Source organism: Bos indicus, chromosome 1, assembly GCF_029378745.1.
Source record: "Bos indicus isolate NIAB-ARS_2022 breed Sahiwal x Tharparkar chromosome 1, NIAB-ARS_B.indTharparkar_mat_pri_1.0, whole genome shotgun sequence".
In the NCBI taxonomy this organism is placed as follows: Eukaryota; Metazoa; Chordata; class Mammalia; order Artiodactyla; family Bovidae; genus Bos; species Bos indicus.
In genome coordinates this window covers 133623344-133636786 of record NC_091760.1, presented here as the reverse complement: position 1 = coordinate 133636786, position 13443 = coordinate 133623344, and the positions used below count along the sequence as shown (strand labels likewise).

The 13443-nt window shown below is 39.2% G+C and overlaps 1 protein-coding gene across 7 annotated transcripts in view; it reads left to right on the top strand.

Moving 5' to 3' along the window:
• PPP2R3A (protein phosphatase 2 regulatory subunit B''alpha) overlaps positions 1 to 13443 on the top strand; it is a 233067-nt gene that overhangs the window by 118679 nt on the left and 100945 nt on the right. The window lies entirely within an intron of this gene.

Sequence of the window (13443 nt, the reverse complement as noted above, 5' to 3'; positions counted from 1 at the left end):
GAAGAAATGCAAATCAAAACTATAATGAGGTATAACCTCACACCAGTCAGAATGGCTATTAAAAAGTCTACAGATAACAAATGCTGGAGAAGGTGTGGAGAAAAGGAAACCCTCCTCCACTGTGGTGGGAATGTAGATTGGTACAGCTAGTGTGGAATGCAGTACAAAGGTTACTCAGAAAACTAAAAGTAGAGCTGCCAGCAATCCACTGTTGGGCACATATTTGGAAGACAAAAACTCTTAACTTGAAAAGATACATGCACCCCAGTGTTCAAAGCAGGACTGTTTACAGTAGCCAATACATGGAAGCAACCTAAATGTCCATTGGCAGAGGAATGGATAAAGAAGATATATATAATGGAGTGAAGTAATGTCATTTGCATTGATATAGATGGACCTAGAGATCATCATACTCATGAAGTAAGTCAGATAAAGATGGATATCATATGCTGTCACTTGTATGTAGAATCTTAAAAAATGATACAAATGAACTTATTTAGAAACAGACTCACAGACATAGAAAACAAATTTATGGTTGAAGGGGAACCAAGGCAGAGGGGGGGATAAATTAGGAGCTTTGGATTAATAGATACACATACTATATATAAAGTAGATACACAACAAGGACCTACCATATGGCACAGAGAACTGTATTCGGTATCTTGTAATAACCTACAATGCAAAAGAATCTGAAAAAGGATATATTATATAATATATATAAAATAAGTAACAAGGATATACTGTAAAGCACAGGGAATGATGGCCATTTTCTGGTAATAATCTATAATGGAATATAATCTGCAAAAATTCTGAAACTAACATAACACTGTAGATCAACTATACTTCAACAAAAAATTAAATGAAAAAAATAGCTGATACAAATTTGTAAAATAAATGTCTATATTCTAAAAGATAAAGAGATAAAAGACAGGACCATTATAGTTGTTGTTTAGTTGCTTAGTCTTATCTGACTCTTTTGCAACCCCATGATCTGTAGCCTGCCAGGCTCCTCTGTCAATGGGATTTCCCAGGCAAAAATGATGGAGTGGGTTGCCATTTCCTTCTCCAGGGGATCCTCCTGACCCAGGGCTTGAACTTGTGTCTCCTACATTGTAGTTGTCTCCTGTATTGCAGGCGGATTCTTTACCACTAGCCACTAGGGAAGCCCCAAACAGGAAAACGTTAATTCTCACTAGAAATCAAAGAAATGTAAATGAAAGTAGTCTGAAGATAACAATTTACACATTCTAAAAGGACCCGCCAAAAAGTTGAATGTTAATATCCAATGATGGTGAAGTTGCCCAGAAATTGACTCATACATTCATTTACAGCCATATTGTTCCCACCCTTTAGCCAGAAGTGTTATGGCTAAGAACTCAAGAAAGAAATAATTTGGCAAAAGCAGAAAAATCCCTCCACATTCTTCTGATTTCTGAATGTTGGAACTCCCAGGGCTGACCCCTCCGACACCTCTTTTCCATGCACACACTGTTTGGAGGATCTCACCTATATACCCAGACCTGTCTCCTCATGGATCTGCAAGAAGAAAGCAGACCCCAGTAGAGATTTCCCAGTGGGCAGGGAGTGGAGGATTTTGAAGGCACTTCAAGGGCTCTGAACTCAGTCAAAAGGGCTATGAAGACAGGGGCCAGAGAGAACCCCAAAGCAAGTTTCATCAAGATATTAATTTCTTACATTGTTAATAGCCAAATGTCCCAGGCTTTATCTGCTGGGGGGTAAGGATGAGGTCCCCAGGAATTCTCTCACTGCAGTACCCCTCAGCTTTCCTGCAGGCCCCCAGAGTTCATGTGCCTTGACACCCACCTCCAAAGTCTGGGAATTATTTTTGCAAGGTAACCCATTCATATTTTGACTTCTTCACTGAAGTCCATGTAAAGGAGCAAAATTTGCCTCCCAAAATATCTAGATGTAATTATTTCAAGCTGAAAACAATCGAAGCCCAAAAAACTCAGAAAAAACCTTGACCATCTTCCTAGCTGCCTAAAAAAATTTAGATAGAGGACCTCTTCCTGGAACAGAGTGATCAGAGCAATCAGCAGAAATCTCTGCAAAGAATATGCACAAAGTATGGTGAGTGAAACTGAGCAGGGCCTAGAGATCACAGTCCACTCTGTGTCCTCCTGTCCTGTTGTTTGCCCAGCAAACCTTTGTTTATCAAACATTGCTTTTCCATCTTCACGTGAAGTGCTTTCCTCCCCTTTGAAGTCCCAAACCACCACCTCCAACATCCACTAGTGTCTCTAGCTGAAGATGGCATTTAAAGTAAGAGCTTTGGCCATTTTGCCTACTTACTCAGTTTTCCTGGGTCTCTCCCATGTGTACACATTATTAAACTTCTGTTGAATTTTTTGCCTGTTAAAAGAAAACTCTTATAAATAAATGGGAGGCTTTCTATGCTCATGGATTGAAAGACTTACTGTTTCTAAATGCCCGTACTGTCCAGAGCAATCTATAGATCAATGTAACCTCTATCAAAATCCCAGCAGTTCCATTCTGCTGTTCCCTGGCAGGTACCATTTCTGTTCTCTGCTTCTATGAGTTTGACTACTTTAGATACCCTATATAAGCGGAATCATGGAGATGTTGCTTAGTGAGTATAAAGTCTCAGTTATGCAAGACAAGTACGTTCTAGAGATCCGTTGTACAACATAGTGCCTCCTGTCATTAACAATACTGTGTTGTGCCCTTGAATTTTTGTTAGACGGTAGATTTCATGTTAAGTATTATCAAAAAACAAACAAAAAAAGGAGAAGCACAAGGAAAGTGCTGGAGATGATGGATATATCTGTTACCTTGATTGCAGCAGTGGTTTCCTAAGGTATGTGCATTTATCCAGACTCAGATAATTGTACATATGTACAGTTTTTGTATATCAATTATTCCTCAATAAAGTTGTTTTAAAATACCAGTGGTATTTTTACAGAAGTGGAAAAAACAGTTCTAAAATTCATATGGAAGTTCGAAGGACTTGGAATAGCCAAAACAATCCTGTAAAAGGAGAATAAAGCTGAAGTCTCACACTTTATGACTTCAAAACATATTACAAAGACACAGAAGTCAAAACAGGATGGTACTGGCATAAATACAGACATGTAGACCAATGGAACAGAATAGAGAACCCAGAAATCAAATTCTTGCTTATATGGTCAAATGATCTTCAGTGTTGCCAAGAGTAACAGTGAGGAAAAGATAATCTCCAACAAATGGTGTCAGGAAAACTGAATATTCATAGGCAAAGGAAAGAAGTTAGACCACATCTCATAGCATGTACAAAAATTAAAATGGATTAAAGACCTAAACATAAAACCTCAAACTATATACCTTTTAGAAGAAAACATAGGGAGAAACTTTATGATACTAGTTTTGACAATGATTTTTATGGGTATGACACCAAAACCACAGATAACAAAAGCAAAAGACAACATGGGATTATATCAAATTTTAAATTTATATAATCTGGCTACTATCCAGATTATATAAAGAACTCCTGTGACTCAGTAACAACAAACAAGTAAACAAGTAACCTGAATTTGAAACAACCAAAGGACTTGGATAAACACTTCTCCAAAGAAGATAAAATGTCACATAAGCATATGAAAAGATGTTCAATATCATTAAGCAGGGGAATACAAATTAAAACCACAATGAGATACCACCTCACACCCATTAAGATGGCTACTGTTTGTTTTTTTTAAGTGTTGGTAAGGATGTGGAGAAACTAGAATACTGTTAAGAATGTAAAATGGTATAGCCACTATGGAAAATAAAACAGAAGTTCCATATGATCATCAGTACTACTCCTGGGTATACATCCAAAAGAATCGAAAGCAGAATCTCAAAGAGATGTGTACAGCAGTGTTGATAGCAGCATTATTCACTCTAGCCAAGAGGTGGAAGTGATGTAAGTGTCCATCAATGGATGAATGGATTAAGAAAACGTGGTGTATATATATATACAACAGAATATTGTTTACCTTTTTAAAAAAGAGGGATTCTGTCACATGAAGCGATAGATTAATCTTGAGAACGTTATGCTAAGGGAAATCAGCCAGTCACAAAAAGATGTATACTGCATGACTCCACTTATGAGGAATCTAAAGTGGTCAAATGCAGACAAATAGAAGAATAGTGGTTTCCAGGGGCTGGAGGGAGGATGAAGTCAGAGTTCGTGGTGTGATGAGTGTAGCGTTTCAGTCATGCAGGACTGAGTTGGATGGCAAGTGGGTAGAATCTGGTGATGTCCCAGATTGTGCAAGTGATTGACAGTATTGTAGTCTGTTGTAGTCTGTTAACTATAGTTATTTGCACCCCAAAATATCTGGATGTAATTGTTTCAAGCTGAAAACAATCGAAGCCCAAGTGATTGACAATACTGTACTGTAGGTGATTGTGCAAGTGATTGACAGTATTGTACTCCACACTTGTAAATTGTTGGGAGGATGAATCCTATGTTTTCTCTGCCACAAAAAGAAAAGAAAAGGCTGGGTCTATATGAATGTCAAAGTAATTTTTAGAGAATATTGCTGGGGAATGGTAAAGGGGTCAGTTTATCAGGAGGATATAACAATTCTAAATGTTTATACACCTAATAACAGAACTTCAGAATGCATGCAGCAAAATCCAATAGAACTGCAAGGATAAATCCATAATTATAGTTGTAGATTTCCATGTGCTGCTCTTAATAATGAATAGAACAAGTAGAGAGAAAATCAGTAAGGATACATAGAACACTTACAAGACTATCAACCAACCTGACCTAATTGACATTTACTTTACACTTCACTGAACCACAGCAGAATACACATTCTTTTAATTTTTTCCTGTGAAATCTTTATACATCTTATTGTCTTTCCCTACATGTTATCTTTTCTACTTTATCAGTTCAGTTCAGTTCAGTCGCTGAGTCAGGTCCAACTCTTTGCGACCCCATGAATCACAGCACTCCAGGCCTCCCTGTCCATCACCAACTCCCAGAGTTCACTCAAACCCACATCCATCGAGTCGGTGATGCCATCCAGCCATCTCATCCTCTGTCATCCCTTTCTCCTCTTGCCCCCAATCCCTCCCAGCATCAGAGTCTTTTCCAATGAGTCAACTCTTCGCATGAGGTGGCCAAAGTACTGGAGTTTCAGCTTTAGCATCATTCCTTCCAAAGAAACCCAGGACTGATCTCCTTTAGAATGGACTGGTTGGATCTCCTTGCAGTCCAAGGGACTCTCAAGAGTCTTCTCCAACACCACAGTTCAAAAGCATCAATTCTTTGGCGCTCAGCTTTCTTCACAGTCCAACTGTCACATCCATACATGACTACTGGAAAAACCATAGCCTTGACTAAACAGACCTTTGTTGGCAAAGTAATGCCTCTGCTTTTTAATATGCTATCTAGGTTGGTCATAATTTTCCTTCCAAGGAGTAAGCGTCTTTTAATTTCCTGGCTAAAGGACACTAGGAATCTGAGTAAGAAGGTATGGGTTCAAGCATACCCTTGTCATATAGAATATACATACCTTTAACTCAAACACAGAATATTTCCCAAGATACACTATATTCTGACCATAGAATAAATCTCAACAAATTTTAAATATTCAGTTCACTAAATATGTTCTCTGACCATAATGGAATTAAATTAGAAACAATAACAGATCTGTGAAAAATTCCTAAATGTTTGATAAATAACAACTTTTAAATAACCTATGGGTCAGAGAAGAAGAAATCAAAAGGAAAATTAGGAAATATTTTGAAATGAAAATACAGCATATCAAAATTTATGGGATGCTGCTAAAGCTGTATTTAATAAGTGAGTTTAGCAAGGTTACAGATACATGATCAATATATGAAACTCAACTTTCTATATACTAGCAACACATAATTGAAAATAAAATCTTTTAAATACCATTTATAATTCTTCACCAAAATATTAAATACTTGGAAGGAAAGTTATGACCAACCTAGATAGCATATTAAAAAGCAGAAACATTATTTTGCCAACAAAGGTCCATCTAGTCAAGGCTATGGTTTTTCCACTGGTCATGTATGGATGTGAGAGTTGGACTGTGAAGAAAGCTGAGCGCCGAAGAATTGATGCTTTTAAACTGTGGTGTTGGAGAAGACTCTTGAGAGTCCCTTGGACTGCAAGGAGATCCAACCAGTCCATCCTAAAGGAGACCAGTCCTGGGTGTTCATTGGAAGGACTGATGCTGAGGCTGAAACTCCAATACTTTGGCCACCTCATGCAAAGAGTTGACTCACTGGGAAAGACTCTGATGCTGGGAGGGATTGGGGCAAGGAGGAGAACGGGACGGCAGAGGATGAGATGGCTGGATGGCATCACCGACTCGATGCACATGAGTTTGAGTGAACTCCGGGAGTTAGTGATGGACAGGGAGGCCTGGTGTGCTGCGATTCATGGGGTCGCAAAAAGTCAGACATGACTGAGCAACTGAACTGAACTGAAACCTGTAGAAAAGAATACATTTGAATCAGTTCTAATGAGATGGATGAAACTGGAACCTATTATACAGAGTGAAGTAAGCCAGAAAGAAAAACACCAGTACAGTATACTAATGCATATATATGGAATTTAGAAAGATGATAACAATAACCCTGTGTACGAGACAGCAAAAGAGACACTGATGTATAGATCAGTCTTATGGACTCTGTGGGAGAGGGAGAGGGTGGGGAGATTTGGGAGAATGGCATTGAAACATGTATAATATCATGTATGAAACGAGTCGCCAGTCCAGGTTCGATGCACGATACTGGAGGCTTGGGGCTGGTGCACTGGGACGACCCAGAGGGATGGTATGGGGAGGGAGGAGGGAGAAGAGTTCAGGATGGGGAACACAGGTATACCTGTGGCGGATTCATTTCGATATTTGGCAAAACTAATACAATATTGTAAAATTTAAAAATAAAATAAAATTAAAAAAAAAGAAGCCCAAAATAGAATATAAACAATAACAAATGAACTCTATTACAAATGGGTAACACAACTACATTAAAGAAGATAAAAGAAGATAAGGAAAGAGCTAAATAACCTTGGAAAATAATATCTTCACTGGATACTCTAAAGACGAAAGATACAAATACTGTAGTCTAGTTAGTAAATTACTTTCTCAATGGGGTAATGGTTGGCAATTCTATTAACAGTTACAAAGGAAAGGGGGAACCTTGCATTATTGAATTAAAATTATCTGTATGATTACATAGTTTTTAATACATATAGATACAGAAAAATACAAGTATATGGGTATGTATGAACTGATACACATTCATGTATTCCTAGTTGTGTCTACTAAGAGGATTCGGTAGCAATGACACCCTAGTAGTAACGAGCACTCCTAGCCCCCAGATTTGGTTCCAAATACCATTCTCCAGTAAAAGGAATCAGGGCTGCTTGGAGAAAAGGTTGATTCTCAGGTGGGAGCATAGACAATATAAAATGAGCCTGCACTATTTTGTGATACCAGAAAATATGGAAGTGTTCACAAAAGGATGGGGTATGTCAGGAGGACAAAGGAGCCAACCTAACAGCTCCCAGGGACCAAAGCTAGCTCAATTTGAGCAGCAGAATAATATTAGTATTTTATGATGCTATTGATAAACTGATATAATCCAACACAATGATAGTATTGGATTATAACCCATAGAATGAAGTAAATACCCATGAGTCTATACTGACATAAATTGAACAAATAAATACAAGGGAAGGACAGCTCTTCCTTATAGAAAAATTTCACTTAACAAATGTGGAGGGGATGAGGGGAAAAGCAAAGTAAACACCACTGTATAAATTTGGTCAGTCAGTCAGTCAGTTCAGTCGCTCAATCACGTCTGACTCTTTGCGACCCCATGCATCACAGCACGCCAGGCCTCCCTGTCCATCACCAGTTCCCGGAGTTCACTCAGACTCACGTCCATCGAGTCAGTGATGCCATCCAGCCATCTCATCCTCTGTCGTCCCCTTCTCCTCCTGCCCCCAATCCCTCCCAGCATCAGAGTCTTTTCCAATGAGTCAACTCTTCGCATGAGGTGGCCAAAGTACTAGAGTTTCAGCTTTAGCATCATTCCTTCCAAAGAAATCCCAGGGCTGATCTCCTTTAGGATGGACTGGTTGGATCTCCTTGCAGTCCAAGGGACTCTCAAGAGTCTTCTCCAACACCACAGTTCAAAAGCATCAATTCTTTAGCATTCAGCTGTCTTCACAGTCTAACTCTCACATCCATACATGACCACTGAAAAAACCATAGCCTTAACTAGATGAACCTTTGTTGGCAAAGTAATGTCTCTGCTTTTGAATATGCTATCTAGGTTGGTCATAACTTTCCTTTCAAGGAGTAAGCATCTTTTAATTTCATGGCTGCAGTCACCATGTGCAGTAATTTTGGAGCCCCAAAAAATAAAGTCTGACACTGTTTCCACAGTTTCCCCATCTATTTCCCATGAAGTGATGGGACCACATGCCATGACCTTCGTTTTCTGAATGTTGAGCTTTAAGCCAACTTTTTCACTCTCCACTTTTACTTTCATCAAGAGGCTTTTGAGTTCCTCTTCACTTTCTGCCACAAGGGTGGTGTCATCTGCATATCTGAGGTTATTGATATTTCTCCCGGCAATCTTGATTCCAGTTTGTGTTTCTTCCAGTCCAGTGTTTCTCATTATGTACTCTGCATATAAGTTAAATAAGCAGGGTGACAATATACAGCCTTGATGTACTCCTTTTCCTATTTGGAACCAGTCTGTTGTTCTAAATTTGGTAAACAGCACTATAAAAATGCCACAGTCAATTTCTATAAATGGCTGCTAATATTTGTGGGCAAAAATTTACAGAGAAACAGGATACTGACAGAGTCTCAAAGTATCTCCTCCATGATATTTATCAACTGTTAAAGGAACGTAATAAATTTATGGTGGCAGACCCAACAGATATCACTTTAACCAAGTATATTCAAAAATTAATACAAGTTGTAAGACCTATCAACACCACATACTCCTTGTATGACTGAAAAGGACACATCACTTCCGTGGTAAATTCACTAAAAGTGTGTAACTTTAATCATAAGAAAATACCAGACATGCCACATTGAGAGACATTCTACAGAAAAACTAACCAGAACTCATTAAAGTGTCAGAAAAATGAAACATAAGGAAAGACTGAAGAACTGCCATGGATTGGGATAGCAATGAGACACAAGAACTAAATGCAGTTAGGATCCTGAAACAGAAAAAAAAAGACTTCAGGGGGAAAGCTGGTAAATTTTGAATAAGATCTGTAGTTTAGTATTGCTGCTGCTGCTAAGTCGCTTCAGTCATGTCCGACTCTGTGCGACCCCAGAGACGGCAGCCCACCAGGCTCCCCCGTCCCTAGGATTCTCCAGGCAAGAACACTGGAGTGGGTTGCCATTTCCTTCTCCAATGCATGAAAGTGAAAAGTGAAAGTGAAGTCTCTCAGTCGTGTCCGACTCTTAGCGACCCCATGGACTGCAGCCTACCAGGCTCCTCCATCCATGGGATCTTCCAGGCAAGAGCACTGGAGTGGGGTGCCATTGCCTTCTCCGGTAGTTTAGTATCAGGTTGGTACAAAAGTAACTGCGGTTTTGGATTGTGAATATTAAATCATTACAACTAGGCTCAAACACATCTTTATCAATCAAAATAGGAACCATTACAGTCAACACATTTTTGCCATCAAAAAATGTTTGTTTATTCCTGTAGCATAAAAATCTGTGCTTCAGGATTCAGTAAACTCTTGGAAAGTATTTTCTGCCTCCCGCTGGTTGTGGAAACATTTTCCTTGCAAAAAGTTGTCAAGATGCTTGAAGAAGTGGTAGTTAGTTGGCAAGAGGTCAGGTGAATAGGGCAAATGAGGCAAAACTTTGTAGCCCAATTCGTGAAACTTTGGAAGCGTTGGTTCTGCGACGTGTGGTCAAGCATTGTCATGGAGAAGAATTGGGCCCTTTCTGTTGCCCAGTACTGGCTGCAGGCATTGCAGTTTTTGGTGCATCTCATCAATTTGCTGAACATACTTCTCAGATGTAATGGTTCGCTGGGATTCAGAAGGCTATAGTGAATCATATGGGCAGCAGACCACCAGACGGTTACCATGCCTTTTTTTGGTGCAGGTTTGGTTTTGGGAAGTGCTTTGGAGCTTCTTCTTGGTCCAACCACTGAGCTGGTTATCACCGGTTGTTGTATAAAGTCCACCTTTCATCACACATCACAATTTGATCGAGAAATGTTTCATTGTTGTTGCATAGAATAGGAGAAGGCGACACTTCAATGATTTTTTTTTTTTCAGTCAGCTCATGAGGCAGTCATTTATCAAACTTTTTCACCCTTCCAATTTGCTTCAAATGCCGAACGACCATAGAAAGATCGATGTTGAGTTCTTCAGCAACTTCCCATGTAATTGTAAGAGGATCAGCTTCGATGGTTGCTCTCAGTTGGTCATTACCAACTTCTGATGGCTGGCCACAGTGCTCTTCATCTTCAAGGCTCTCATCTCCTTTGCAAAGCTTCTTGAACTGCCACTGTACTGTATGTTCATTAGCAGTTCCTGGGCCAGATGTGTTGTTGACATTGGTAGTTGTCTCCACTGCTTTACAACCCATTTTGAACTTGAATAAAAAATCACTGAAATTTGCTTGTCTAACATCATTTCTGGAGTCTAAAATAAATATAAAATAAGTAATAAGTCATTAGTCATAAAGCAAGAAATGTGCATTAAGATGATAACCACTTTTATTTAAAAATGTATTCCACTATCAAACAACAAAGTTCAACAGAGTGAAACCGCAATTACTTTTGTACCAACCCAGTATTACAACAATGTTCATTTCTTAGTTTTGATAATTGTACTGTGGTTTGTTCAGTTCAGTTCAGTCGCTCAGTTGTGTCTGACTCTATGCGACCCCATGAACCGAAGCACGCTAGGCCTCCCTGTCCATCGCAAACTTCCAGAGTCCACCCAAACCCATGTCCATTGAGTCGGTGATGCCATCCAACCATCTCATCCTCTGTCGTCCCCTTCTCCTCCTGCGCTCAATCTTTCCCAGCATCAGGGTCTTTTCCAATGAGTCAGCTCTTCACATGAGGTGGCCAAGGTACTGAAGTTTCAGCCTCAGCATCAGCCCTTCCAATGAACACCCAGAACTGATCTCCTTTAGGATGGACTGGTTGGATTTCCTTGCAGTCCAAGAGACTCTCAAGAGTCTTATCCGACACCACAGTTCAAAAGCATCAATTCTTCTGTGCTCAGCTTTCTTTCAAGTCCAACTCTCACATCCATACATGACCACTGACAAAACCATAGCCTTGACTAGATGGACCTTTGTTGGCAAAGTAATGTCTCTGCTTTTGAATATGCTGTCTAGGTTGGTCATAACTTTCCTTCCAATGAGTAAGTGTCTTTTAATTTCATGGCTGCAATCACCATCTGCAGTGATTTTGGAGCCCAGAAAAATAAGTCAGTCACTGTTTCCACTGTTTCCCCATCTATTTGCCATGAAGTGGTAGGACCAGATGCCATGATCTTAGTCTTCTGAATGTTGAGCTTTAAGCCAACTTTTTCACTCTCCTTTTTCACTTTCATCAAGAGGCTTTTAAGTTCTTCTTCACTTTCTGCCATAAGGATGGTGTCATCTGCATATCTGAGGTTATTGATATTTCTCCCAGCAATCGTGATTCCAGCTTGTGCTTCTTCCATCCCAGTGTTTCTCATGATGTACTCTGCATATAGGTTAAATAAGCAGGGTGACAACATACAGCCTTGACGAACTCCTTTTCCTATTTGGAACCAGTCTGTTGTTCCATGTCCAGTTCTAACTGTTGCTTCCTGACCTGCATACAGGTTTCTCAAGAGGCAGGTCAGTTAAGTTGTTACCACTATGAGAAGCTAGGAGAAGAACATAGGGAATCTCTCTGTAATATTTTTGTAATTTTCTGTAAGACTAAAATTATTTCCAAATAAAAATTTAAATAAGGTTCATTGGTTTTAGACTGTACTGGTAAGTACAGTCTAAATAGCTAACTGCTCTGAGGAAACAAAGAAAAGAGATGTAACTGATGTCTTTCCATTCATGACTAGCCAATTAATAGATTATTTCTGTGGTAGTATTACTGTTGCCTCTGGTTATTAAATTAACAGTAATTATCTCCATTAGATTCTTCAGACTCATTGAAAATGTTTTAAAAACCTAATTAGGAAAAAAAAAAAAACTCATTTCACATGCTAATAAGGTAATAATGCTCAAAATCCTCCAAACTAGGCTTCAGTAGTATGTGAACTGAGAACTTCCAGGATTTAAAACAAGCTGGATTTAGAAAAGGCAGAGGAACCAGAGATCAAATTGCCAACATCCCCTGGGTCATAGGAAAAGCTGGAGAATTTCAGAAAAACATCTACTTCTGTTTCATTGACTACACTAAAGCCTTTGACTGTGTAGACAACAAATAGTGGAAAAGTCTTAAAGAGATGGGAATACCAGACTACCTTACCTGCCTCCTGAGAAGCCTGTATGCAGGTCAAGAAGCAACAGAACCGGACATGGAAAAAAAGACTGCTTCAAAAGGGGGAAAGGAGTTTGTCAAGGCTGTATATTGTCACCCTGCTTATTTACCTTATATGCAGAGCACATCACGCAAAATGCCAGACTGGATGAAACACAAGCTATAATCAAGATCGCCAGGTTCAGGATGGGGAACATGTGTATGCCTGTGGTGGATTCATTTCATTATATGGCAGAACCAATACAATATTTTAAAGTTTAAAAATAAAATAAAAAAAAATAAAAATACTTGAAATCCAAAAAAATAAAAAATAAAAGATTGCCAGGTGAAATAACAATAATCTCAGATACACAGATGATACTACTCTTATGGCATAAAGTGAAGAGGAACTAAAGAGCCTCTTGATGAAGGTGAAACAGGAAAGTGAAAAAGTTGACTTATAAATCAACATTCAGAAAACAAAGATCATGGCATCTGATCCCATCACTTCATGGCAAATAGATGGAGAAACAGTGGGAAACACTGACAGACTATTTTCTTGGGCTCCAAAATCATTGCAGGTGGTGACTGCATCCATGAAATTCAAAGACACTTACTCCTTGGAAGAAAAGCTATGACAAACCTAAACAGCATATTAAAAAAGCAGAGACTTTACTTTGTCAACAAAGGTCTGTATAGTCAAAGCTATGGTTTTTCCAGTAGTCATGTATGGATGTGAGAGTTGGACCATAAAGAAGGCTGAGTGCTGAAGAATTGATGCTTTTGAACTGTGGTGTTGGAGAAGACTCTTGAGAGTCCCTTGGACTGCAGGGAGATCAAACCAGTCAGTCCTAAAGGAAGTCAGTCCTGAATATTATTGGAAGGACTGATGCTGAAGCTGAAGCTCCAGTACTTTGGCCACCTGATGTGAAGAAC